Genomic DNA, 26,855 nt, shown 5'->3' on the forward strand with positions numbered 1-26,855 from the left:
CATCAGCAAGCGTTTCATTCCCTAACCTATTTTGGTCTGTATCCCAACTTTTTTTTTTTTTATAATGCTGGGTATCTCCCATATCGACATGTTTCAATCAGTGTAAACAGAGGTTAGGCAGGTTTTGAGTTTGGGCAGGTGGCATTTAGGCCCCATGCGGCGTCACCCACCAGACCTTTCTCTTAATCTGAAAGACCGAGTGATGAGTCAGCGTGAAAAGTATGAGGTGTTAGAGTGAGAGGTCTGGCTTATCGGGGTGTCAGCCAGCAGCTGGAGCCTCCATGCTGAGAGAGACCCTCACTGGCATCAGGGAAAAGTATTGGCTTCATTAAAACATCCTAGGATTGGGTGACATCACTGGTTTAGCTGATAAACCAGCTGAAGCCAACTGTAGAGAAGTGATAAATGTCCCATATAACAAGTCAAGAGTAAAAGGGAACTAAGACTGTTGGCAGGGGATGGGATGCAGGAAACGTTACATTTTGTTTTCAATATGTAAAACAGTCATGAGGAAGCTGACTATGTGTAGTATCCAAAAAAAAAAAGAATCAAATTGTTCACTTATACCAGGAGGATGCAGTGCCCAGCAGAACTGAAGTTTCCTTTTTCACAACCAAAATGAATCCAATCACTTTAATGCAATAATTTCCAGCACCGAAGCATCATTACCATAAAGGCAGATTGATACACTGTCCAGGCGAAATGGTGGAGATACAAGAGGAATAAAGTCACACAAACAGACAGCTCATTAATTTCCCCCGCCTGTACTCGGGCCTAGCGACCTGAGTTTTTCACGCGGCGCGGGGAAATTTACTGCTTTGACAGACTAACCAAGCGCGCTCCTCCTAATTTGTATCAGCTCAGATTTGTTTTTGTTTTGGCGTCATCTTTATTTTTTATTGCAAATTACAGAGTGCCCCGAGTAATCTGGTGGGTCCGCTGAATGCTAATGAGATTCGCACAGGACTTGTTGTTCTGGGAATACGAGCCGGATGTTTATGATTATTAGAACTTTTCCTCTCAGTCAATGTTTTCATCTCCTTTTTTTTTCTTTCTCTCCCCTTCTCCTCTCTTGCTCTGATGAGCTTCCTGATCATCATAAATCTTTAGCTAGTAGTGTCCCCCGAGCAGAGCTGCAGATCTTGTAAGCCACTGTACCTCCTATGCATTCAGTTTTTAGTGTAAAAGGGGGAATTCTTCTATCAAGAGTGCCAGGGAAAGGTCAGGATGTTTTCAGTGGAAACTTGAATCTGCCACAACAAAAGGAACTTAAATATTTGAATGAATTAATGAATTAATTAATGAATTAATGAAATTTTTATTATTGTGTCATGCATACAATGTATGCCCAGCCCGCATGGGCTTACAAGACATAAATTCCAACAAGCCAGGACCAGAGTACAATTTATATATTTTAAAAAGATCTTTCACCTTCAAATCTAGAGACCATCATTAAATTGTACAGACATTCTAATTTACTGTCAGAAGCTTACCATATATTACTGGAAATTCTAAGTAAATACTAATTAAACAATCTATTCTTGCCTTCTTTTCCAAGCTTTTGAGATAAAGTTAGCAAACTTAAATACCTCAAAATTAAACAGCCATTCCAGTTTTTGCTCATCTGAACACCAGAATATTTCAGGGCTTTGTCAAGCAATTTCATGAAACAGTAACTCGCTTAAGTCATCATAATTTGTACAATATATACAACATATTTTGCTGCACATATAATATAGCTGACTTGAAATTACAATCCATGGTTTCCCCTCTGTTCCCCATTGTAATGCTGATGACTAATGGCATTTGTTGGATAACTTTTCAGACTTACATATATATATATATATATATATATATATATATATGCATGATCGGATAGGCAGAACAGTAGGTAGGGGTGGTTTTTAAAAACACTAATGTCATTAAATCAGTAGACCAATTTTAAGTGGTGGGGACTAATCAAATGATTCCGAAAACTTGTCAAGGTTACGTGGACAGATGCAACGTTAAATTAAATTTTACTCTGCGGCTGCTTGAAGTAAGATTGAAAAGCACTAAATAGACTTCACCTCACATGCAGCTGGAATTTCATCTCAGTTCATCCCTGCAAAAAACACATCACATTCCTCTCACACACCTTATCCAATATCATCCATCTGTACTCGCACAAAAAATAGTTCAACGTTTTTGAAATACGCTTATTTGCTTTCTTGCCAAGAATTAGATGAGAAGCAGTCGGTTAGCTTAGCTCCTCATAAAATTATTTCCAACAAATGAGATATAATGGGTTAATTGGTGAGCTTTAGCTCATATGTGTTAACTGAAAGAAAGTTTTTGAAGTGCAGAATCAGAAATGCCCCAGATATGTCACTGGGATTGGGACTGGGATTTGTTTTTTAATGATTGTGCTGGTAATTTTAATTTACTGAGGGATGTAGTGACTGCTTATATTGCATACTGTGAGAACACTGTCACTCCCACCAAACAGCTCTTCATCGAAACAACAAGCAATGGGTCACCAGGGGCATGAAAATCTGCCTGGTTAAAAAAAAGGCTTTTTTACATGGAGAAAAGTTCAGAGTGAGGGAATTGGAATAAGAGTTCAGAAGGAAGGCCAAGTTGGCCAAGATCCAAGGACAAGGTGGAGCAGAAACTAATATCTGGAAATGCAAAAGAGGCATTGCAGGGGTTAAACACCATGATGGGTAGAGCCCCGAAACCTGCAGAGACTGACTGCCAGGACCCCACCTCCTTTGCAGAGCAGCTTAACAACTTCTTCAGCTGGTTTAACAGCTGCAGCACACCAACCAACTGGACCCTCCCCAACCCCAGCCCATCCCTCCAAGCTTTCACCATAGACGAACACTTGGTGACCTCCATCCTGTGCAGAGTCAATCCACAGAAAGCCTCTGGCCCTGACAAGCTCAGAGGCATGGTGCCCAAAAACTGCTCCACTCGGCTAAGTGGGGTCTTCACCAAGCTGTTTCAGTGCCTTCTGGATTCTGGCTGGGTTCCAAGCCAGTGGAAGGAATCCCCCATAACCCCAATCCCTAAAAAGACACATGCTAAGGACCTGAATGACCATAGGCCAGTTGCCCTGACATCAGTGCTGTGTAAATGCATGGAGAGAGTAGTGTGACCACCTCTTCAGCATTGCAGCAGAGACACTGGATCCACTCCAGTTTGCCTATGAGGCAAAACGCAGGGCATAGGATGCAAATCTTACCCTTTTAGACACTGTGGCCAGACACCTGGACTCACCACACCCCCACACACTAGGGTTTTATTGATGGACTTCTCTTCTGCTTTTAACACTGTACACACAAACACCCCACTGAAACGCCTAGTGGAGCGTCAGGTCAACCTGACACTGATTTTATGGATTAAGAGTTTTTCACAAGACAGGCCACAACAGGTGATTGTAAATGGTTTTAAATCCAGTAAGTTTGTTTTAAACATAGGACTCCCCCAAGGTTGCGTTTTATTCCCCATTCTCTTCTCTGTTTACACCAGCAACGTCTCCTGCAGCAGTGAAGGAATGACACTTTTAAAGTATGCAGATGGCACAGCCCTAGTGGCCCACCTGGCTGGCACCAATGCTCTGTCTGAATACTTTCAGGCAGTAAAACAACCTGATCTGGACATTTTGGGAAAGCTCCCTCAAACTCAACACCACCAAGACTAAGGAGCTGTGCTGTAGGAGCAGCGAGAAATCAGACTCACAATAGCCACCTCATTTCCAACCCCTCAGTATTGAAGACCAGCTGGTGGAACAAACACAATCATTCAAATATCTTGGGACGGAGATGGATACCTCCTTGTCCTTTTCCCAGCACTCTGACTGAAAGAAAGCCCAGCAGCGCCTCCACCTGCTGAGGAAGTTCAGGATTTTTTATGTCGGCAAGGACATTTTAACCCTGGTTTACAGGACACTAATTGAATCCCTCTCTAGTTGTAATCTCTGCTGTCTTAAACTTCTACAATGTTCTCTCTGTCCTGCTGTTATAACTGAGCTAGCCGTGACCCCTCGACTCGCTCATGGACGCACCTCCTACTGTTGAGCCATGACGTTTAACCTGCAAACATCTAGGGCTTATCGGAAATGGTGTTCGTTAAAGGCAGCTAAAAAAATAATTCCTGAATCAACAACGGTATGAGATTGGTTTCAAAAAAGCCAATTTATCTAAACACATGAAGCAAGCCACATGACATACCGGTGAGAAAGAATTAGGATCTGATCTGTGCTTAGGTTGCCATATCTTTGATACCATTCTCACATTATCACAGAAAAAAAGCTACCGGTTGTGCTGCAATTAAAGACAGAGGAGTGTTTCTAAATGCAACAATACAATAACAATCATAACCATACTGAGATCAAACTGAAAAATGTTTGTCTCATACCCCTGATTTGTTTGATGAAATTTCTCTAAATAGGAAGGTAGGTGTGAGACTTAAATTCAAATCTTCCCTGAGGCTCGTCATCACCAATAATACTGTATTTGTTGTGTTCACAAAGTGAAAAAAGGTATAGCTTATCACACACCGGGTGACATCACCAAACGAAGCAGGTGACAAGCTTTTCAGATTAGTCTGCGAGATTAAGCGTTTCTGAAATGTTAATCTCTGGAAAAACAAACAGCCGCGCAGTTTGTCATGTGGGGAGGGAATCAAGCTTCAAGTAATCAAGAGTTTGTTTGAATGAGATACAAAAAAGTCCTCGTGATCTTTTACGTTACGGTCTTGCATGTGGGCATGTATGTGTGTGTTAGATTTTGAGTATGTGTCATTGCACTTGCACACGTTGTTAGTATGCATAGGAATGTGACTGATGACTTTCATTAACAGGAGTGAACAAGGATTAGGCCCCCTTCAGTGTCACCTACTTTCACCTTTGCTTTACTCTAATGATTTTCTCCCTTCCTTTTTTTCAAGGTTGACCCTGTCAGTCCAATGGCCTACTCTACCTCTCTTTCTTTTCCTTCCTTCCTTCCTTCCTTCCTTACATATTCACACACTCACTCAAACACACAACTTTCTTAACCGTCACTTACACCGATACAAGCTGGCACACATACGCCACGCATACGCATTTAGCAGGGATCCAAATAAGGCATGCTGTGTGTGTGTGTGTTTTGTTAGGCAGGCTAAACAAAGCCTGGCTCCTTTTTATTATCAATGAAGCATAACCAAATCAATTTATAAACAGCCTTATCTGCTCACAGGAACGCTGGTAGCCCAGGAGCGATTAACTCCAACAGCCATTAACTCTTTGCATACAAAACCACCATCGCTAAGCTATTTAAGCGATAGGGAGAGGTGGGATGAAGTAGAGGGGGCGTGCACTGAACTTCATTTGTCCTCACGAAAGCGTATGTGCATACATGTGCATGATTATGTCCGTGTGCGTGTGTGTTTGTGCATGCATTATGGGTAAAAATCCTCAGCGATGGCATGTAGGTAAATGCAGAGAGGTGTATGCTAAGAGAGAGGAAGAGTGAGCAAGAGTGGAGGAAGGGTTCGGGGGAGGGTAAGGGAGTGAATTTCGACATGTCATTTCTGAAATTGAGTTTTGATAACTGACAATTTGTTCAGCTAGTGAAATGTCAAGAGTCCAAAAAGATTGATGAAGTGCATAATAGATGTCTCAGATTGACTCTCCGCTGTGGGCTTGAGTCCCACGCACGCATCAGACCACCGAAACGATACAGAAATGAGATCTCTCATACACACACACACACACACACATAGCAACACACACACACACATACACAAACAGATACACACAAACTTGACTGCTGGAGAGCACCTCTGAAATGGAAAACTGGTCCACGTCAATTTAGTTGGGGTAGATGTGATTTCTGCCTGAACACGGAAGTGTCATTCAAATGATGGTGGCCACTGACTGAGGACTCGTACATTTATTAGGAGACTGTGTTGTGGCTATGCAGAACACATTAGTGGTAATCAGAAAAACACAGGATACCTTTATGCGGTCCCATTTATATAAAAAAAAAGAAAGAAAAATGCACCCAAACACTGATCTGCCACTGGTTTATTATTATTATAATAGTCTGTAAAGTAGCTTTTTAAAAAACAGCATGCATTACACTGTGCATACAAAGATATACCTGTGCACAGAAGATAAGTGTTCTGATATCACTGTTTTTTTAGCCGATAACAGCCAACGTCAGTCGAGTTCCCTGACTGACAGTTCAGATGTTTGCTGTAGCACAGTGTACAGTGTGTGTGTGTGTGTGTTTGTGCTGCATGTGTGTCAGCTCAAACTTAGAAAAACCCCCGTGGTTCATTTTCTTCTCCTCTGCTTTTTGCTTCTGGTTCCTGTCCGTGCACAATAAAGAAAGGCATCCAACTTAGAATAACCACAATTTCTGCTGGTGTTGAAATACATAAGTCAAGCAGACACGTAAAGGCGTGCTATATTTCTTGTGGCAGCAGATTTACATATATAGGGGACCTTTGAGTAACACGAAAATAGACAAATCTTGAGCTTCTCCAAGTAAGCTGAGCTGATGGCAGTCATTAAAGTGTGATATATATGTATTCGGGGTAAATATTTGTATGTATGAGTAGCACTTTCAATACATATTTTTTCAGGAAGTTTGTAGAATAAATATGGGTACAGGCAAAACTTCACAAAACGAGATAAATTCAGTTGATTTCACTCCAGTCTTGTTTTAAGAAGGAGATTTTAAGTAATAACATTAAATTAGGCCTATAATAGCTTTGGCAGCAGTATAATTTGTTGTCCTCAGCCACACATTCTGTCCTTAAATCCCCTTCAATTTGTCTGTTTTTTGGTGCCATCATGTTGAAAGCCTCTCATGCTTATGCAAAGACACAGTATATCTTTGGGGGATGCTAGCCTTGTAATGGTAAACATATATGATGCTGCATAGGATAAGCCTCACAAATAAAACTGCTTGCATGTTGTCTTAACTCTGACACACATTAACTCTTAATTTAAATTTTCTGAAATTGAAATGTAGGCGGACTGCATTAGATTTAAAAAACAAAAAAACCTCTGTGAGGAAGCAAAGATGGTTCCGTAGGAGGTTTTCCAAATGTAAAAGATGAAGCGAGCTTGCAGCACGACTCAACATCCCAGAGCACACAGGAATGAGCCGAGACATCCCTCTTCTGTATTTGTCTAGCTCAAGGGTGTGACTCACAAAGGTCACGCGTGTCATTAAAATTAAGGCATCAATAGATGAGATATTTTCACAAAGGTGACACTCTCCCATTCCAGCGTAATTAGCCTCATTTTTATAGCGAGCAGGTCACTTAAAAGTCAATTCCAATGATCACGCCAATGAATCTTTACACCAGGTGATATAAACCTGTTATGCTGTGGGTATGAATCCCCAGTGCACAACACACAGCTAGCCTCTGTAATACCTCACTGTAGGATGAGGTCCAACTTTTCCTGTTATCTTTGGGTGTCCTCTGCGAGTTTTGTGGATGCAGCGCTCCAATAAGCCTTAAGGATATTGGGAGCGATCCAGGAAATACATCTGACATAACAAAGGAGTTTTGAAGAGCAAAAGCAAACGGCTTTGATGGCATTGAAGATGTAACTTTTTTCGTGCATTTTTTGCATTAGTCATTGAGTCGTACTATATGTGCACATTTCACCCGATTTAAGATGTACGTTATCACATTGACATAAGACAAACTGTAACTTTAGTCTTGTGTAGGCATTTTAATATGTTCACTATTAATTACGAGAAATCATTTAAGAGAAACAGTCAATCCTTGCCAAAGATGGCACCAATGCTTGATTTTTAATGAATTCAATGACAAGATAAATGAAAGTGAAGCAACATTATTCACTTAACTTAGCTTGTTTTTCTGTGAGGATCCAATATTCCTGTATCGGCTCTCTGCAGCAAGTGGTTTTAAAAGTGTGAATTTATTAACTTAAATCCTGCTCATTGATTTTCTATGTTACCCATCCTTATGGGAACTAATATCCAGTTATATGGAGAGTTATATTATATTAAAGAACAGGTTCCCCCAAATTATAAATATAAAATAATATTGAAATAGTAATTTAATCATATAAATAATATGACAACATATTTTCTCACTTACCCCTTGTGTATCTAGCCATGCAGATAGTTATGGTTTATTTGCCCACCTCTCTCTGAACAATGGTTGGTGTGTTCTATGGATTATCCAGAGTAATGAGGACAAGGCTTCTGGGGTGCATGCCTCTCTGAATTACTACTTACAACTTTACATGTAAGTAAGAAAATGTAATTTGAATGAACTGTCCCCTCTACAAAAAATTATAGCTGCTTTTTTTTATGTAGGTGACTGTTCCCCTAGCGTTGAATCTTTTTTTAAAAAGTCATTAAATAAAGATAACATATCACACTAGTTTTCCTCTGAGCAGAATATTTTTTAGCAAAAGCTTCCCTGTACGACCTCTGTGTAGCCCTGGATTTGTTCTACTGTATGCAGAGTGTATCTCCTGCGTAAACACACCATTAGAGTTTAGAGCAGAGGAGCTTGTGCAGCTCCTCTTATCTGCCAAGGATGCCTCTGATGGCTCCTGATTGAAATGCCAGCTCTGAAGTTCTGTGCTCAGCCACACGTGTAAACGCCGCAACAGAATGTAACTTATTCCCTCAAAGCGCTTGTTTTCTCTCCCCAGGCAACTGGAGATTAGTTAGTTCAAATTCTGGACGGGTGCTTTTTGAAGAAAGCCGTTTTCAGGGAGATGCGTGTGAAAAATTGGCAAGCAAGCATTAATATGTATAATTAATTTTGTTGTTATCCACATATGTAAGCAACGGAGGGAGAGGCGCCGACTGAATTCGGAGCCTGTACTCATAGGAACCCAGGGACAGCATGTGGATCATTTTTACCATTTACATTCCAATTCAATTTGCTCAACTGGAATTATCTGGCTCCCCTTCTTGGTGGAGATTAATTCAGTTTCCTTGTTGTTAATTTCTAAGTTTAATAACATAACCCAAAGGTATTTCTTTTTTTCAGTGAACACAGACAATTTTGTGAGCCTTCTCTGCAGTTATTTTTTTTCTCTCCTTGTAGATTTCAAATTTTGCATCCCCTATACATGATTATATAATAAAATCTCAATATATTTACATCACAGCTTCTGTAGCAGCCACAACTTGACAAGATAATCAGCCTCTGCGGCAAGAAAAAGTGACTCTTTCGCAGTTCATCATCACAGTTCTTTAGGTGCCCGTGTATGAAAACACAAACACAAACAGACACCAAAAGGAAAAAAAAAAACCATACAAAAGTCTGAAAAGAAGGGGAATTACAGGACAAATTACCAACAACACCTTGTACATCTGCTACTTCCTTGTCTTCTCAATCAGGATCAATTTGACACCTGCTCGTTGCACCGTGTCATCACTGAGGGATTCACAGATCCAGTTACCAGGTGTCTTGAGACCTCAACGCCAGCCACCGTTTGCCTCATAGGTGGCTCGAAGCATGCCAGGGTCGCTGGTCCCTTCTCCGCCACCCCCTCATCAGGATAATTAAGCTTTCTCAGCCTGCTGCACACAAATGGGGAATTTCGCCAGCCCCTCCAAGTTGTAGAGATAGTCTGCAAATTGCCTCTGATTCGCCACCTGATTGTGCTATGATTATGTTGTCACTGGATGCTGTGATTATGATGGCCCATAATTGCTGGTGTGCATTAGCTGCTGCACGACACCCCCCCCCGATCTCTCTGTCTACCTGTCTATGTATCTACAGACCTCCTCTCTGTCTGTAAGTCTGACTTTTTTTTTCCCCCCCCTCTGTGTCACCGGTCTGTCTCAACTTCTTTCTTTTTCTTCGCTAATTCAGACAAACACCGAGTGATTCCAGTTGTGAAACACTTTGATGTTCTTTGATGCGGGGTTTTTTTTTTTACGCATTTTCTCTGATGCAGTTTGAAAATGGTACTTCCCACAGCACTTGAAGTCTACAGCTGATGTCTGTGCCTTTGTTCGTAGCTGTAAATGCGTGTTTAATTTTTATTTTAATGCGGTTAAACCTCTTAACAAACACTTGATCTATTTATTCATTCTTAAAATTGATTTGTTGGTTAGTGTTAAGGCTTTCTCTGACAGGATTGATTTGCGGATGCTCACTTTTTATAATAACATTACTTACTAGAGCAAAGATTCCACACTACCACCTGAGAGAATTGCATGCATCTTCCTGTAACACCTGGGTTATTTAATGATTCTGCCAAGGTGTGTGTTTGTGTGTGTTGTTGGGGTGAGATGGCAGCAGGGATATTGTTTTACAATATGTACAAACACACTTGTCCAACATACATGCTTACAAAGTGTCTCCTTGCGGCACAGGATTCTCATTTTCACGAATGTCATCAAGTCACCTGCGGCAAGCCAGCCGAATGTGCCACATCTTGGCGCGGAGAAGCCATTTGTTTGGGTGGTAAAACAGAGAAGTGTTTATTTGGGCTTGTTGGACTGACAGTGTCCCCTGTCAAAGCGACGCTTCAGCTGTCAGCATTTGAACAAATGGGGACTAATTTGCATCTCATTAATCCCACCTCCCCTCCCAGCTCCTCTTGAAGAATTCTACTTTCTCTTTCCTCCTCCTCTCTGAATTCCCTCGCTGTTTCATGCCACGTTACTGTCTTAAGCCAAGCTCATTAAAAGACAGCACTTTTCTTGAAGTCCAGAAACAGTCTAGCTGTTCTCACTGAATGACTGATAGACGTGTTTTCGCTCTTTTCCGGTCTGGAGTACTTGATTAAAAAGGCATGACTTGGACCCTTGATGAGCATATGGATTAAAAGCGCTCAGTGATTGCCTGGCCATTCCCCCCACTCTAATTGAAAGCCTAATGTGCACCCACCGCATATTAATTAAAACCAGAGGTTATAGGCCCTTGGGGCACACCATTTAGGTCTCTCATTAAAAATTAATAACCTCAGTTAATTATTATTATCGTGTTGTGAATCACGTCAGCAAATAAATAAGACAGTGGGGAAGAGGTGGGGGGGGGGCGATTGGGGTAACACATAATGTGTCTGGCTATCTATTTGACAATCCGGATGAGTTTCCAATTGGAGAACAGCTGATGTATATTTCTCTTGTCCTACCACAGTGGTCATAATACATTTGGCTCGTAATCAATGGCACAATTGAATGAACTGAGAAGTCAATTCATTATAGAACGGAGAAATTTCTTCAGTCTATAGTGCACTATGAATCTCCAAGTGTTTACAGGAGTGTTTTTTTAACTATAGCATACAGTTAAATCAGATGGGATGTGGCTATCTGTTCAACTGTAGAGGACTGCAATGTTTCATGCACCCACAAATGACCAAAACCTTGTAAATATTCTCCAATCAGTAAGCAAAGAAGAAATAATGCACCATCTTAAATTTCTTTGATCTCTTACTTGTACTGGCTTCCACTTGCACCTCCCCTGCAGACTTTGTTGCTTTAATAGGCGTTTAGACTGAAAACAGCCCTGCATTTTTATAAAAATGCAAGACGCTGTGTTGGTGGAGATGTGTTGCTTTGCATACCGGTGGAACTGGTATGCAACTGAAATACAATTCAAGAAGTTCTGTTTTAATAATAGATTCATTAGTTTGAAGGCTTATCATACACGTAAACATTGCACAGCGGTTTATAATATGACTAGACAGGATTTTACAACTCTGGAAAGTTTTTTTGCTGAAGTCCCCTGCATTGGCACCCCAACTTTATCAACAGAGGGGCCACATCAAATTGGAGGGGGCGGTGTTTTTTTCAGGCAGGGCTGCTGTTGCTGTGAATATGGCCTTACACGTGTCTGACATCAATGGGTAAAGCGTTGAATTACATCAGGTGTCTGCATACAAATGCCTCCAAGGATGTGTTCACATGTTTGTCCATGCGGTCGTAAATTTGGCCTGCATATGGACGGTCTGCACAGACTCTTGCCAACATTCGCTCATGTCCAAGGGTCCCAGATTAGTATGTGAACTCCAACTCCTAAAAACCTCTTCTCTGAACCTGATAGCAAAGTTTATCATTTATTGTTGAATGCAACAACTAAATTATTATGTTTTAATTTTTACTTTTCAAATGGCTTTGGGGAATTGACTAACTAATTGAGTTAGACTTTCCTTTTTCTGACCGTGTGTGTGGATGTGCTTGTCGAAATCCCCAAACTCTTGAAACCCATTTGGTCATCTCTCATATGAAGTTGTATGAAAATTTTAATGCACAATAAAGTCTGCACAGAAACTATAAGCTTGACCCCTAAAAGGTCCCTTGAGAGTGTCACACTGGTGACCCACATGGTTTAAGGCACTGAAAATGTGGTTTTAGTGTATATTTGTCTTTGTCTTTCTTGTTTATAACCAAACTGCATGTGTGGTTTTCTTAAGGTCTATGTTATCTTCTTAAACACAGCTTAACATGAATTTGTGTCACAGCTCTTACTTGAATACAAAAGAGGTGCTTGGACCCATCAGACACACAACTAACTAACCAAATAAGTTCCATGCAATGTGACATGGCAACCACAGGGAACATAACCTCAACATGTTAACATCCTTCAAAAGACAAACATGTCCGCAACTGTGAGATTCTTAAATTGCCATGACTCTGCATTGTGATTCTGAGAAGCGTCTCAAATAGATCGATTTTCCCATATCACTGAGCATTGATATTTTATTAATGTAGACTCTGGATTTATGTTGGAGCAAGCCTTCTTTTTTAATTATGTGGGAACTGTATTGGATCTTGGTGGAAAAGGCCTCTTTTCACCCCAGTTATTTTATTCCCTGCCACCTGAGCGTAACCTTATGGTGGGGGGCCTAGATGATTTCCATGCATATATATTTGATTAATGACATGCCAGCATCACTGTCAAGTCCAGTGCCATTCAGCACTGCCAGCTACAAAAGAGTGCTATCACCTTGCAACAGATAACAGAATAGAGGGAGAGAGCATAGCTGTTAGTCGTGCTTCATATAGTGATTTCAGCATTGTTTTTATAGTTGTTAATTTCCCCTTTTGAAGTGAGTAATGATCACCTTACTTCACAACATTATCATCATCATACCTGTCAGCCTTTTTGCAGCCTAAGATGTTCAGAGTGAGCAAACACAAAACATCTGTTTACAATGTTTTTGTCTCGAGATCAAAGACGCCTCTGACTGCAAACAAGTTCAGCAGATGACACAAGGTGCCAAATGTTTCTTCAACATCAGATGGCTTCTCCTCCGATCCATATTGCATTCTAGGCCAAACATCCCGAACACCATCACAAGTATTTCCCCTGAGGGTCCTCCCTCTCCATTCATAGTCGAGAAACATCCCCTAGGCCGCGGGGGCGCCACATGAAGTTAAACGATTTTGAAGAATTCCAATCATAACATTGGAGTTTTGTGCAACAGCAATCCAAGAAACAAGATGGAAGAATGTGCAAGGCCAGGATGGAAAAAAACACAAAACAGGGATATGATGGAGGGAATCGAGAAGACAATACAAAAGGCGGAGCTGCTGTTGAATTCCTCATAAGAATTATTCAAGGAGAAATGGCACCTGGCCTGGGGGAAATCAGCGCTGCCTTCAGCCGGATTACTCCTGGCACAATCCGGACACAGTCTTGTTTGATGTCCCCCACCCATCCGTCTTGTATGTAGTCTTTTATCTCACTCTAAAGTAATATAGTCTTCACTGCAATTCAATAATGGCCCAGCCGAGCCTGTCAGGCTGCGTTTGCCCGTTATCTCACAAAGGCCTGTCCACTCCAGCAACGAGCCACCCGATATTTGTGTGTGTTTGTGTTTGTGTGTGTGTGTGTGTGTGTGTGTAAGTGATTTCATCCCCAAGGGAGGGACTTCATGCTTGTGTGTGTGTGTGTATTTGTGTGTATAAAAGAGAGAGAGTGAGGGGGGTGGGGGGGGACGGGAAGAGAGATGCCGAATCAATTGATGTGTGTCTGCACCATGTGGCAGACAGAGGGGGAAGTGAGGAGACAGACGGTCTATTTATCCCTCAGTGTGTTTGTATGTGTGTTTTGACCGGTTATCGTACTTGAGATCTAAATTAAGAAATAGCGCGTGTGATGGGGCAGATGCTGTGACCAGCACCTGGGTGAGTGAGTGGGTGGGTGGGGGCATGTGTGTGTGTATGTGTGTCTGCGTGTGTCAGCTTGTTCCAGCACAAGTGAAGGGTTTTAACTCATTTCCTAATTGGATGAAAGGGGCAGAAACAGCCCAGTCTGACCCGGGCCTTACAGCAGGACAGTGGGAACCACAGTAATTTACCCACAGAGTGACAGCCACACTGATGTGTTCAGGTTCCTTCACTGGAATCGGGATAACAGCGGGTCAACTCCTCTGCATAACCCAAATTGGATGGATGCTAGATAGGAAGATTGACTGACTTGGGCACACAAAGAAAGACTTCAAGGATATCCTTGCACAGACTGATGGGTAAGGATGTGCAGTTACATGAGATGGATGGAGGGAAGGATTGATGGATAAATCATAAATATACCAAATGTATGGATATATGCATAGCACTACATCTCTGCATAATGTTTGAGGCCATTTTCAGTTCATGTCAGGCTGTAAATGCATCTGCATAAGCAAGCGGCTTTCATTTACCTCGCAGTCACGGGGCATCATGTCCCACAGCTCATTCAGTGCATGCTAATATATGGCTGCACAGGCCTCCCCATCATAATCACCCATAACACTAAAATGAGACGCATGACAGTAAATAGCAGTCAAGCCTTACAAAGACTATTTGGCATGGGAATGATTTTTGTTGCTAGCAAACACTTCAGATGCCAATAAATCAGACAGATTTTTTGATATATTAAGCTGCTTCTTTTATTGTCATGCCTCGGTGCAGTCTGTGCATGCAAATAAAAAGATATATTTACAGTGCATATGGACGAGAGAAAGAGAGACAGAGAGAGAGAGAGAGAGATGCTGTTCCGGGAGTCAGATTGCAAATAGTGAGTGATTTGTTTTTTCAATCAAAAAGGAGAATTTGATTTAAGAGCAGTAAGTGAACAAAGCACTTTTTGCAATGCATAACCAAACAAATAACAACTCTAGACTGAACATGTACAACATCTCTCATATTCTTTGCAATCTAATATTATTTTTCTCAATGCACCGTTTGAGTACCACTGTCTGCATTCTCGTGCACACTGCAAAGCCCTGACACCAAAGCCTAACAGCTTTATTTGTCATACAGATGGTCAATTTAGTCTGGGACTCCTGCTGCCTTAACGTTATATCCTAAAACATGTCAGCATTATTAAACATGCTGAACACGGAGAAGCCATATGAGCACAGTGTGACATTCATGGTGAGGGTTTGCACATAGAACACGCTGGTGCTAGCATCTGCATGGAGGAACGCGACGGAAACACCCCGCTGATGCAGGGGGCTCTGAGGGGTCAGGTAGACTTAATTGCACTGAGGGAACATGTGTGGTAGTCCAAGCTGGTGGAGCCTCTCGGCGAGGGGGCCGGCCATCTGCCACTCTGTACCTCTAAAGCCTAAGGACCAATTTGGGTTTAGTAAAGGAAGCAACAACACTGTCAAAGGACAGCGATTCAGTACATGGATAATCCTCGGAGGCTGCAGTGCTCACGCAGGCAACAGGAAATATTATTTACTGGATTCAGGATGCAGTTGTACAGAACTATGACCAGCATTTACCTGGATGTTTATGATGCATTTTAAAGACCCTATGTGTTGTTCCTTGTAAAACTCCTAGTCACTGGCAGACGTGCAATGCAAGGCCACGTTTGATCATCATGCTGAAAGGCTGATGATGTCTGTAATGCACACATAATTAATTCAGGCATCAAAAGTAGTTGCTCACATACCTGTGCTTACACTTAATTTTAGACTAGTGCCAGTTTGTTGAGTTTTATCCTCTTAATTGAGATAATCTGTAAACTTGACTTGTACTTTACATCCTTCTCACGTCAGTCCATGTCAAATCAGACAGAATCCAGGAAAGTGGTTGCAGCACCATCTCAGACTTTGTTCAAAGTTTGTCTATATAATGTTTGGGTCCCAAAACTAAAGCCTGTAAAAATATTTTTGTTCAATTCCAATGTTTTTATATCAGGTTTGGGTATTAATATCTTAAAAGTATTATTTGTAGCTTCACCAAACTTTGGATGGAAGACAAACATGTTCTCAGTATGACTGAACCATTAAAAGTTTGCACTGCATGACTATTGATTTTCTGTAAGGCCCTAGATTTGGAAAAAAAGTGCAAAATTCATAAATGAGAGTGGTATTGAGGATATTATAAACCCATTTTTTTGCATCCATATGGTATCAATCATTAATTTTTCTTCAAATACAATCTCTTATTAATTTTGTGGCAATATTTGAGGTCTCTACCACTAATGGACATGAAGATATTATGAATAAAACAAGGCGTGGTAGTCATTTTCATCGGACCAAAGTGGTATGTGGGGTAGCTAGTGGGAACATGAAAATGTATGTGGAAATAGCTTAATGTATGGTCATTTAGTGTACAAAGTGCCGGTGTCCTTCCATGTTCCCTTCATAGATACACATAGGTAAAGGCATCGTTTAACTCTAAGAAGAAAATGTCCATAATGAAGAAGCAGGGTCTTCCCTTATTATCTGTACATATGTGAGTCCCAGTTTCTTTCATGTGTTTATGTATGTAAAAAAACAAAAAAACAAAAACAAATTTATATATGCAGACTGGATATAAATTTTATTATTTTTTAATAACGATTGGAGTAAAGAAATATGTTTTCTGTATAGGCTTAACTATAGACCATTAATAAATAATGAATAAACACATCCAACCTTTTATGTGGAAACACATTTAGATACTCCCACTGGAGCTTGAGAGGGCCATTTAGGATACCACTTATTCCTCCTTATACCAGAGGTTTTATCCAAATATATCACTTATTTTCAATATCCAGGACCTTACCGTAGATACAATCCCATCTCAAATGCTGGAAAACATGTTTATCCTTTATTTCTTACATTTCCTATGACACAGAAATTCAATAATCATGGGGATACTGAGGCAAAAAAAATGTAATCCTGAAATGGACGTTTTTCTACCATAGGTAAAATATCTCTTAAATCTTTATCTATTTTTGTATGAAGGAAAAACAGAAGGACATTGGCACTTTGTACCCTTAGTAACCATCCATCAAGCAATTTCCATGTACATTGTTATGTTCCTACTAGCTACCTTACATACCATTTTGGTCCTATGAAAATGACCAAAATATGCTACCATGCCTTGTTTTATTCATAATATCTTCATGTCCATTGATGGTAAAGACTTCAAGAATTGGCACAAAATTAATAAAAGATTGTATTTGCAGAAAAAATAATGACTGATATCATATTGGTGCAAAAATGTGGGTTAGTAATACCCTGAATATTACTCTCATTTAGGAATTTTTTCTTTTTTCCAAATCTAGGGCCCTATAAAAAATAAAATGGCATGCAGTACAGGCTTTTAATGGTTTTAGTATACAGAACACATGTCTTCCATCCTACAAAGTTTGGTGAAGCTGGAAACAATACTTGCCAAGAAATTAATACCCAAACATGGCCTCCCAGATAAGGCATTTTTAAGGCTATAAAAATGAAATAAATGAAATTTGTTGAAAACAAATTTTTAACAATAGTATTTTGTTTTTTTAACCAAAGCACTTGTGTGTGTGTGTGTGTGTGTGTGTGTGTGTGTGTGTGTGTGTGTGTGTGTGTGTGTGTGTGTGTGTGTGTGTGTGTCCTTGGGGCCTAGCTATTATGTTACATGTATTTCTTTCTTCATAAAACATTTGCATTTTTTTTAATTTTGTTTTTAAAACTTGTATTGTTACATCCATGTTTGCTAGCTCACCTTCTTCTTCCCTGCCTTTTGTTCACACACTACTTTACTTTGGTGTGTTAATAGCGTAATACTGGCAGCAGGAAAGAGTATTGCCCTGCCATGCGGTCATGCATCCATATGCGCCCTTGTGCGTGTGCACAAGATTCAAACAGTCATTCACAAACTCCACAGTAACTTTAAAAGAGCAACTTAACAGACCCTGAAAATCATGTTGCTGACCTCCAGTGACATAACCCCTCAGCTTACTGCAGTGATGTAGATGTGTACAGCAGGCTGTGTCAGTACACCACGACATCACTGTTGGGTGTGGTTATATGTGCAACAGAGCACACTTTTGACCACACCCGACCACACCCATCAGTGGTGTTGAGTTGATCTTTAAAATCAAATTGATTAGTTTATCCTCTCACTCAAGAAGATTTTTACTGATGGGAAGCAATAAAGTTTACTCTTGAACCCACAAGGGCACTGAAACGAGAACAGAACCACATGTAATACATGATAGAACACATAAAGATTCATACATGCATTGGAAGTCATCTGTGCGTCTTTCATATATGATCTCATGTTGCTAAAATGGAAGAGGTATGGTGCATGTCATGTGTCTTTGTCACATACTCAAGAGTTAAAATTAAAACAGGCAGCACATTGACGCAATGGTTAGCACTGTTGCCTCACTGGGTTCGAACTCACCAGCTGACTGGTATGTCCTTATGTATGTCCTTATGTAGAGCTGGTGTTTCCCATTGTTACTAAAATAACCAATAACAAACTAAAGATAACTGTTTTGGACGTGAGCAGACACAGTTATGTGGACTGATAATAAGACGGGCAAGTTGCCAAGTGCCAATGCCACTGTTGCCTGTGAAAGCTTGCATTCTGACTGTGTCTTTGTATCTATTTTTACACTGCACCCTATTCATTAAGGCTGATGACTGATAGGCCACTTTGTTGGCAGCCAGCGTCCATAGTGTGATGCAATGACCTTGGGTCTGAACCAGGGAGACGGGGCTCTAAATAAAGAGCAGGTTGACACTGAGTCTAAGCGCCTGTTCCCAAAGCCTGAAGCCATAACATTTAAACAATGGAAAACACACAGATCAAGTGAACCAACACGTTACAGGTGTTCACGTGGAGGGGTGGCATGCATGATTGATGTGAGTTAAACCGCTTTGACTTTAAAAACTCACCTATATGCCACAGTAAAAGACTTGTTTACACATAAAACAGTTCAGCCGGCCGACTCACGTGGAGAAGATTGTTATTTAAATGTAGAATATGTACAGCATTAGTGTTTGGCCAGCAACCTTGTCACTACCCTCAAGAAAACATTGATCTCACACAGCAGGGAGTGGGGAATGACGATACTAACTTCCCCCCCAGGGGAAGATAGACTAAGAGCCTACTGGTGGATGCTGGGGTGGAGGGCTTTTGAAATGCTTTATGAGCAGCAGCAGCAACAGCATAGCTTGTGTGTGTGGGGTGGCAGCAGGCGTGCAGCACAAGTGTGAGCAAAGCACTGCCAACTGAAGTACACTGCCATGATTATAAGGGTTTGTTGGATATATGTTACAGTGAGGGGAGTATGTCATGTGAATGAAGCAGCACGTGGAGTTGGGCTTCTGAACTAGCTAGCAGGCGTCACGTCATTAACAAAACTGTCAAACAAGACATGTAACCAGCAGTGCCACATTTAAAAATGTGGGTGTGTACACATACTTACATTGCCATGTATGCATTTCATAGATTATTCTTTATAAATCAATTAGCAGAGTAACAAGACTGTGGACAGACAAGTGGCTGTACACAAGAAACAGCAGACGATTGTGCTAAATGCTAACTTCTGCATGCTAACATTTTAACATGCGAACATGTTGATTTTTTTTTTTTTTGCAATGTTTACCATTGGCACCCTCTTAGTTCAGTGTGTTAGTATGCTAACAGTATATACATAGTAAGTAGCACTCTGGCTCAACTCATATTTTTGAACTTTTATGTCTAGTAATCAGGTACAAAATTTTGCACGACTTCCCACAATGGACTCAGAGAGAGGGGAGTTTTAACCAATGGGACCCTTGGTGTTAATGTCTGTTTTGAACTGGGAGGCAAGACTCAGGAATGAAGGCCTTCACTCATATCACATCACTGCCCTCCCGCTTCTCCATTTCCACTCATATTTCCCTGACGGTCCATAAAGAGACAGCCATTTGAGAGGGTGCATTGATTTCTGGGCATATCTAGTGATAAAATGCGCTTCTCTGCCTGCAGCTCCTTTAACTACCCAATTTGAGGGCCCCTGATTTGGCAGGGCCATGCAGGAACTGTAAATAGAGCTGTGAATCAGAAGGGAGTAGGCAGGACGTGGGGATAGCGTCTTTATTAAAGACACATACAGACAGTAGGGGCACAGATCAAGCCAAAAAGGGTTCTCCTTATGGATTTCAAGCCTTGCTGCTGTTTCAGGAAAGATAAAATGTGCACAAAAAGACAAAGACAAAACAGTAGACTGTCCTGTAGAAATCAGCTACATGTAAGCTCTTTTATATCTGTCCAGGCAGCACTGTTGCTCTGCAAATACTTGAATTTCTCCACAGTAAGGAAAAGTTTGTCATTTTTGTTGAATATGCCCTTCACCTTCTGTTTGCTTTAAATGTCTGCCACGTTAAAAGCGGCCATATTTTACAGTCTTATTGAGCTGCAGATGAGAAAAAGGTGTTTCTTCAGAAAGCCTGAGTCCCTTTCTGACCATTAATGAAGCATTGTCCCGGTCGCACCACTTTATCGTGATCTATGAATCTCTGATTTTGATGCAATAGAAAACCAATCACTTGCAGCGAGTCTCCAGGCAAAGCATTAGTCATCATGTCTTTGACACCACCTAAGAATTGAGTCATTCTTTTAAATTATAAGCGCTCATTTGTAAATATACACTTGCAGACATAAGAGACACACTCGCTTCTTATTTTGATGTATGAAAGAATAAAGCAACAGTGCTCAGGTGAATTAATGTCTGCCCACAATGCTGGGATACTCTCATACTGCACTTGCGCAAGGAGAATGCAGATGATTGAGTACTTTGGCTTGAATCTGGTATTTGTGAATGTGTATTCTTTATTGGGATTATTTCTGTGGGCCTGTGCATCCTATTCAGCATGTCACAGCGTACATTAATGGCCAGGTGCTGTGAGATGCCAATAAGATGCCAATATATTCTCTCTCTTCATTGTTCTTTATCTTATTTTTCATTAAACCTCTCTCCTCAACATTATTCAGGTATACATCTTTGTTCTCAGCTGGAGAGGCTCAAGTCAAGAAACTTAATCTCTGTTGCTCAACAGAGAGCTTCTGTCGTCTGATGGGGTCTGACGGTTATTGAGCACCTGGGGTGTATTCAATAAACCTAAAGTTTGTTCCTGCTTTAGTTCAATAAAGGAGCAATCCGTATCAATTTGCCCATGAGATATATGTCTCACGTAACTGACGGTGAATCGCCACATGCTCAAGCAATGATCTCCTAGAAGACAAATGCACTTTTTTGGACTTTATCCAGAAAGCTTTATTCAAGCCAAACTGAGTTAGTTTCACATTAGTTTCACAGTCAACATAATTTGGGGGATAATGTCCATTAAGCACCAATTTTAGTTGTATTCTTTTAGGAAGGAAAATGGGCTACAACCTAAACAATCTTACCAGATGTCAGTGGACAATAAACTTTGAAAGTACAGTGTTTATCCGAAGGTTACTGCTGCAGATTCCATGTTATTTCATTGCTTTTTGTTGGCACCGGCAGTCAAAATCTGAAACTCTCAGCTGTCATTTATCCTTTGATATCTGGTCCAATTCATCTTGACACCCAGTTCTGCAGCTTATCCGTACTCCCAGACCCAATGAGGGACTAATCAGGTTATTTCGTCCCGATCGATGTCTCTGCACCGCCTTGGCACACCTATCATTAAGGCTGTCTCATTGAGCGAGAGGAAAAGCACCAAACCTCGGGAGCCACACACAAGGGCTCAATGCCAATGAGCTTGGCAAGTGTTTTAAGATGGCCACAAGTTCAGCCCCTGTCTGAGCTTATTGTCCCCGGGGTGAGCCAACAAACAGTCACAATAAGAAAACCTCATGCTCAGAGTTGGAAAGGAAAAAGACCATTTCCTCCTGCTGACAATTACTCCATACTGGCAAGACACTTTGCTAAATCCAACAGGAATTGCTTCAGGGTAACTGTGAGTTAATGCAACAGTGGTAGTTGTAGGGCTCATTATTGGCATGGGGTGGTGGGAACGTCTGAGTAAAAGCAAGGGAGTGACGAGGGGAGGATGGCAGCGGTAGATCTATGCGGTTGTGTCGCCGTACAGTATGAGGAACTTGGGGAGTTAGCAGCGGAATGCTAATCGGCCTCTGGGACGCTGAGCCGCAGCAAATCAACTCCTCAGAGCGGATCATGGCCTGGGCTGACATTAAACCCCCTCCCCCCTCAAACACACATTCTCATCTTACTGCTCACAGGGGGGAGGAGAGGTGTTGAAGGAGAGATGGAAGGAGTGAGGGGAAGTGAATGGAGGAAAAGGTGTGATTATGACTGTGTGTGTGTGTGTGAGAGAGAGAGAGAGAGAGAGAGAGAGAGAGAGAGAGACAGGGGTCCAAAGAAAGAGTTAACTAAGGAAGGGTAAGGTAAGTGAGCTAGGAAGACAAAGATGCAGAAAAAAACAGCAATACACTAAAGAAAAGGTAGACTGGGAGAGATTAAGGTGGGAAAAGTTAACGGTGTGAAAAACTTTACAATAGTCTGTTGCAACCCAAATGACTTGTCCTTTGTTACTGTTGCTACACAATCTTTGGATTCTAGCATGCCACATATGCAGTGTACTATGATAATTGCGGCAGATTAACCTCTCAAAATTCTTGGTAATTTTCGAAACAATGGGTCTTTGATTTCAGACAGTGGTAGACAAAAGCAGCCTTCTCATTTCTAGCCGGCAAGCATCAATTTTGTCAGCTGAAATGACAACATAGCTAGATAATTAAGCAAATGAAAACGTTGTCTCTGGCTGTCTTGTTAATGTTTCAGGTTTACTTGTTTTACAATGAGAAGCTTGTAAGGAGGTCTTAAATATGCACTTGTTAGCTACATGCATGGTATCATGCTAAAAGACGGAGGCTAAAGCTGCATCTCCCAAGCAAAAAGTCAGCATCACCTGCTGATGATCCATGTAGAATACATGGAAATTAAGAAACAACATTGTTCTTGTTGTTAGTCTGAGGTAGTATAAATATAATAAGTAAAAATATATCAGACTCTTATTTCATTCTAACATAACCCTGTTTACTACAAAGCTGATATACCTATACTTGATAAATAAGGCAGGTTGGATTGAAACTTTATAGTTGATTTTCAAACAGTATGTTTTACTTTTAACATTACCAGAGAAAAGGCCTCTTAGATGAGGATTAGTGTTAAAGATTCACTGTAGATTCACTGTATATTAATACATAAACAAATACTCTGCTTGGAATAATAATGTGTGTTTGATATGTTTGTTCCACAAAAAATGTATAATTACCTTGTTAAAATCCTTAAAATGGTATCTATTCCTTCTCCCTCATTAAAAATACCAGAATCTATGAATATGCAAATATTGATCATTTTAAAAGTTTAACTGATAGACACAAGATGTCTCCTACTTCATTGCAAAGTCCATTTTCAGTGTATGTGCACTAGAGGCTTCAGGTTTCCACATCACACTTGTGTAAGTTGCATACTGGACCAAGACTAGCTTCCAAACTAGTTGTGATGTCACAAGTCATGCTCATAGGCCCGCCCCTTCAACTCAGATTTTTAGTGAGCTCAGAAACTTCACAATCTGTAACCCCAGAAAATAATGTTGTATAAATTGCCACAGCAATTCCAAGGCGGAAGTTACACTAGCTAAGGTTACAACTGTGGGTAGTAAACTAGTTCAAATGGTTGCAGCTGACATTAATGCAGATGAACACATGATTTGATCCATTCCTTCCACTTTTGCTCTTGTATTTGGTTTTGGAGAGGGTATAGAAATATCACATGCAGAAAATCCAGAGCTTGGCAGGCCTGCTTTGTCTAGTTAGGGTTGCTAAGCTATGATTGGACAGTTGCTGTGCAGGAGGAGAGGTTTAGTGAACAGTCAATTACCTAATGGCTTTCTTCATTATTATTATATACCTTGTCTACAATTCTATTTTGTTACCAAAAAGGATTGTTGCACATCCACTCACCAAAAAATTGTTTTTCGTTATTTTTAGATGGACAAGCAGTTACAGAAACAGACGAGGGGACACAGGAACAAAACCATTGTGTCACAGATTGGATCCGAGATTGGTGGAAACACAATTGGGGCTCCAGACATGTTGTTCTGAACCATTTCATCATCTCTGCGCATCCGTGTTTACAATTTTAATGCATTGACATTGTGATAAAATCAATATGTTTGATGTTAAATGCTCAGTAAGACAATTCTGAATTCTCCACCAGCATCAGTCCTCGTCTCTCACCCGACGTTTGTATGGGCGAAGGTGAAACCTTTCAAAACACAGAAGTCATGCGACTCAGGCGATTCGGAGAAAGCGTGGTGGCTTGATCAGTTAGAGCGACTGCAGCGCTTTGTGTTTTTGTCTGTCATGACACCTTCCCCTTGAAAAGGTACATGGAGTAGGAAGAGTAGATAGGAAAGCCTGCAGTTTTCCAGAACACACATGCAAATGCACACGGTGAGTTGCCGAACAATCAAAGACAATGACACACAAACAAATTACTTTGCTCCGCTCTGTTCTTTTAGGAGACATGCTTGCATCAGCATGCTGAGCCCACAGCATCTCTTTTCACCTGGGAGCTGTGTTGGACCACTGAGGTGTGGTAAGATACTAAACGCTCCAGGGCACTCATGACCTTTGAGTTATGGCCGTCAGAAACTATATGTGTATACTATGTGTGTGTGTGTGTGTTTGTATGTGTATGTGTGTATGTGTTGGAGAGAGAGTGACAGAGACAAAAGGGGCAGTAAGAGGATAGGAGAAACAGAAGGTGTATGTGCTTTTGTGATTCCACTGACAATGTAATATTGCAAATAGCTTTTCCCTTTAACAAGCATGAGAATGAGTTTTTGTTTATAGCAGCATCTATAGTGTGACTGCCCTTACCTGTTTCCAGGCTCTGTGCCCTTTTCTGAACCATAATCATATTCATACACCGTATACTATTCGCATTTACATCCAGGCCTCTGAGGAATACGCAATTGTGATGGCTGAGCATCTCTTTGTAGCATTCAAGTACTTTACAAGTGGTGATTCTTTAAGACCAATGACACAAGGATGTTATTATATTCAGCAGAAAGTCTCTTAAAACAGTTCTGTTCTCCATGCAGTGCCCAAACTGTGTTGGGTTTTTTTGTGCCAGTTTTATTCAACTAGGGTCTTACTTACATAGTTTTGGGCATTATTCCTATTAGTAGTAAACATTGTACCCATCAAGTTACAGAGATAGTCATTTGTTTTGCAAGTCCACAATGAATGCCTTTTTGTATTTTTTACAGTTAGTAAAGCTACAGAAATAAATGATGCTTTTAAAATTTGCATTCAGGGCTCAACATTGCAGGCAAGCAAAAATCTGATGTGTGCAAATGTGAAAAATTATTTGGGCGCATCAGTGAGAATTCAGACACCTGGATACGCTGATTCACAAAGTCCCAACGCTAACAAACTTGTTATCAAACCTTTTATTTCTCCTCCCTCTTCCTTATCAGCAAATAGCAAGTGAACTGAGTGTTTTATTGTTCCAACAATTCCAGTGGAGAGAGGAGTCTTCTCCAATAGACACATCAGTTTCAGGAGATGTGTTTTTCTCAGTTAAACTTTCAGTCATGTCTGAATGTCCTGATGTCTCTGAATCAGGACCGTCAGTATCTGAATCAAGTAGCTTGTGAAAAATGAGGAATGCCAAAGTCAGTGAACTACAAGTGTTACTTCAATGTGTTAGATACGGGTTTAATCAACATTATAGATCTTCTGTGCCATGTATATACAATATGTATTTTACTATGTATACTGAGCATATTTAATTGATGAATAAGTTCTTATCTCATTTTCAGTTTGTAGCTGCAGGTTATGAACATTAATTAGGCTGCCATTTAAAGTGTTCTCTGCCTTTTCAGCCTACAGATTTCAACTGAATCCAATTTTATATAATTATGTAAGTTTTTTTTAATTACAAAAGCTATGATTTACAACTTTAGTTACTTTCAATAGTTGTACACTACAAACCTAAACAGACTCAGTCCTGAAGCAAATTCAATACTGAAATCATATTCAGTAAGCGGATAGCAAATTGTAATAAACTGTAATTTCCCTTTTATGTTCCTTAGCAGAGACAAGAATTTGTCTGTCCTCAAATGAAACTTTTCTATGTATTTTTCTAACATTAATGTCACGCTCCTCTGCCACATTTACTTGCTTGGGAGTATTCACCTCAAATAGAAAAGTGGTTTGAATAATAGCGTGGCCAAGTCTTCAGTTTGTTGGGAGTATATGAACAAGGTAAATAAATTTTCTTCTGCACGGCATCATCAGTATGACTTTGGCTACTCTGGAAACATGAATCTGTCTTATTCCTTTGATTTTCTGTTTGGTGTTAAGAGGCAGTGTAGTGAGGCTCCACAGGCTCCCTGAAAATAGTTTGTTTTGTTACTCCCACGCACACAAGAGCAGCGACCGTCTCCCATAAGATGGAGAGCAATCTGATATCTCGCCGAGCCTGCTTCATTTAAAATATGGTAAAGCCTTCTGCTTTGCTTCTGAGAGATGCTCTCTGTCTTGTGTGTGTGTGTGTGTGTGTGTGTGTGTGTGTGTGTGTCGCTAAGACTCAGGGATGATGCATAGACTCTGACACTTTGACAGATGAACAGATTTAGAGTGCTCGAAGGACCC

General features: G+C 40.7%; 1 long non-coding RNA gene across 2 annotated transcripts in view; it reads left to right on the forward strand.

Annotated features, from left to right (window-relative positions):
* The window catches only part of LOC137174149 (uncharacterized), a 69,846-nt gene extending 45,444 nt beyond the window's left edge, over window positions 1-24,402 (forward strand). For both annotated transcript variants that reach the window (XR_010925293.1, XR_010925296.1), the window contains exon 4: window positions 24,180-24,402. This is a non-coding gene — a long non-coding RNA (uncharacterized lncRNA). The remainder of the gene's footprint in view (window positions 1-24,179) is intronic.
* The last annotated feature ends 2,453 nt before the right edge of the window (window positions 24,403-26,855 follow it).

The sequence above is a fragment of the Thunnus thynnus genome, chromosome 22 (assembly GCF_963924715.1).
Source record: "Thunnus thynnus chromosome 22, fThuThy2.1, whole genome shotgun sequence".
Taxonomy (NCBI): Eukaryota; Metazoa; Chordata; class Actinopteri; order Scombriformes; family Scombridae; genus Thunnus; species Thunnus thynnus.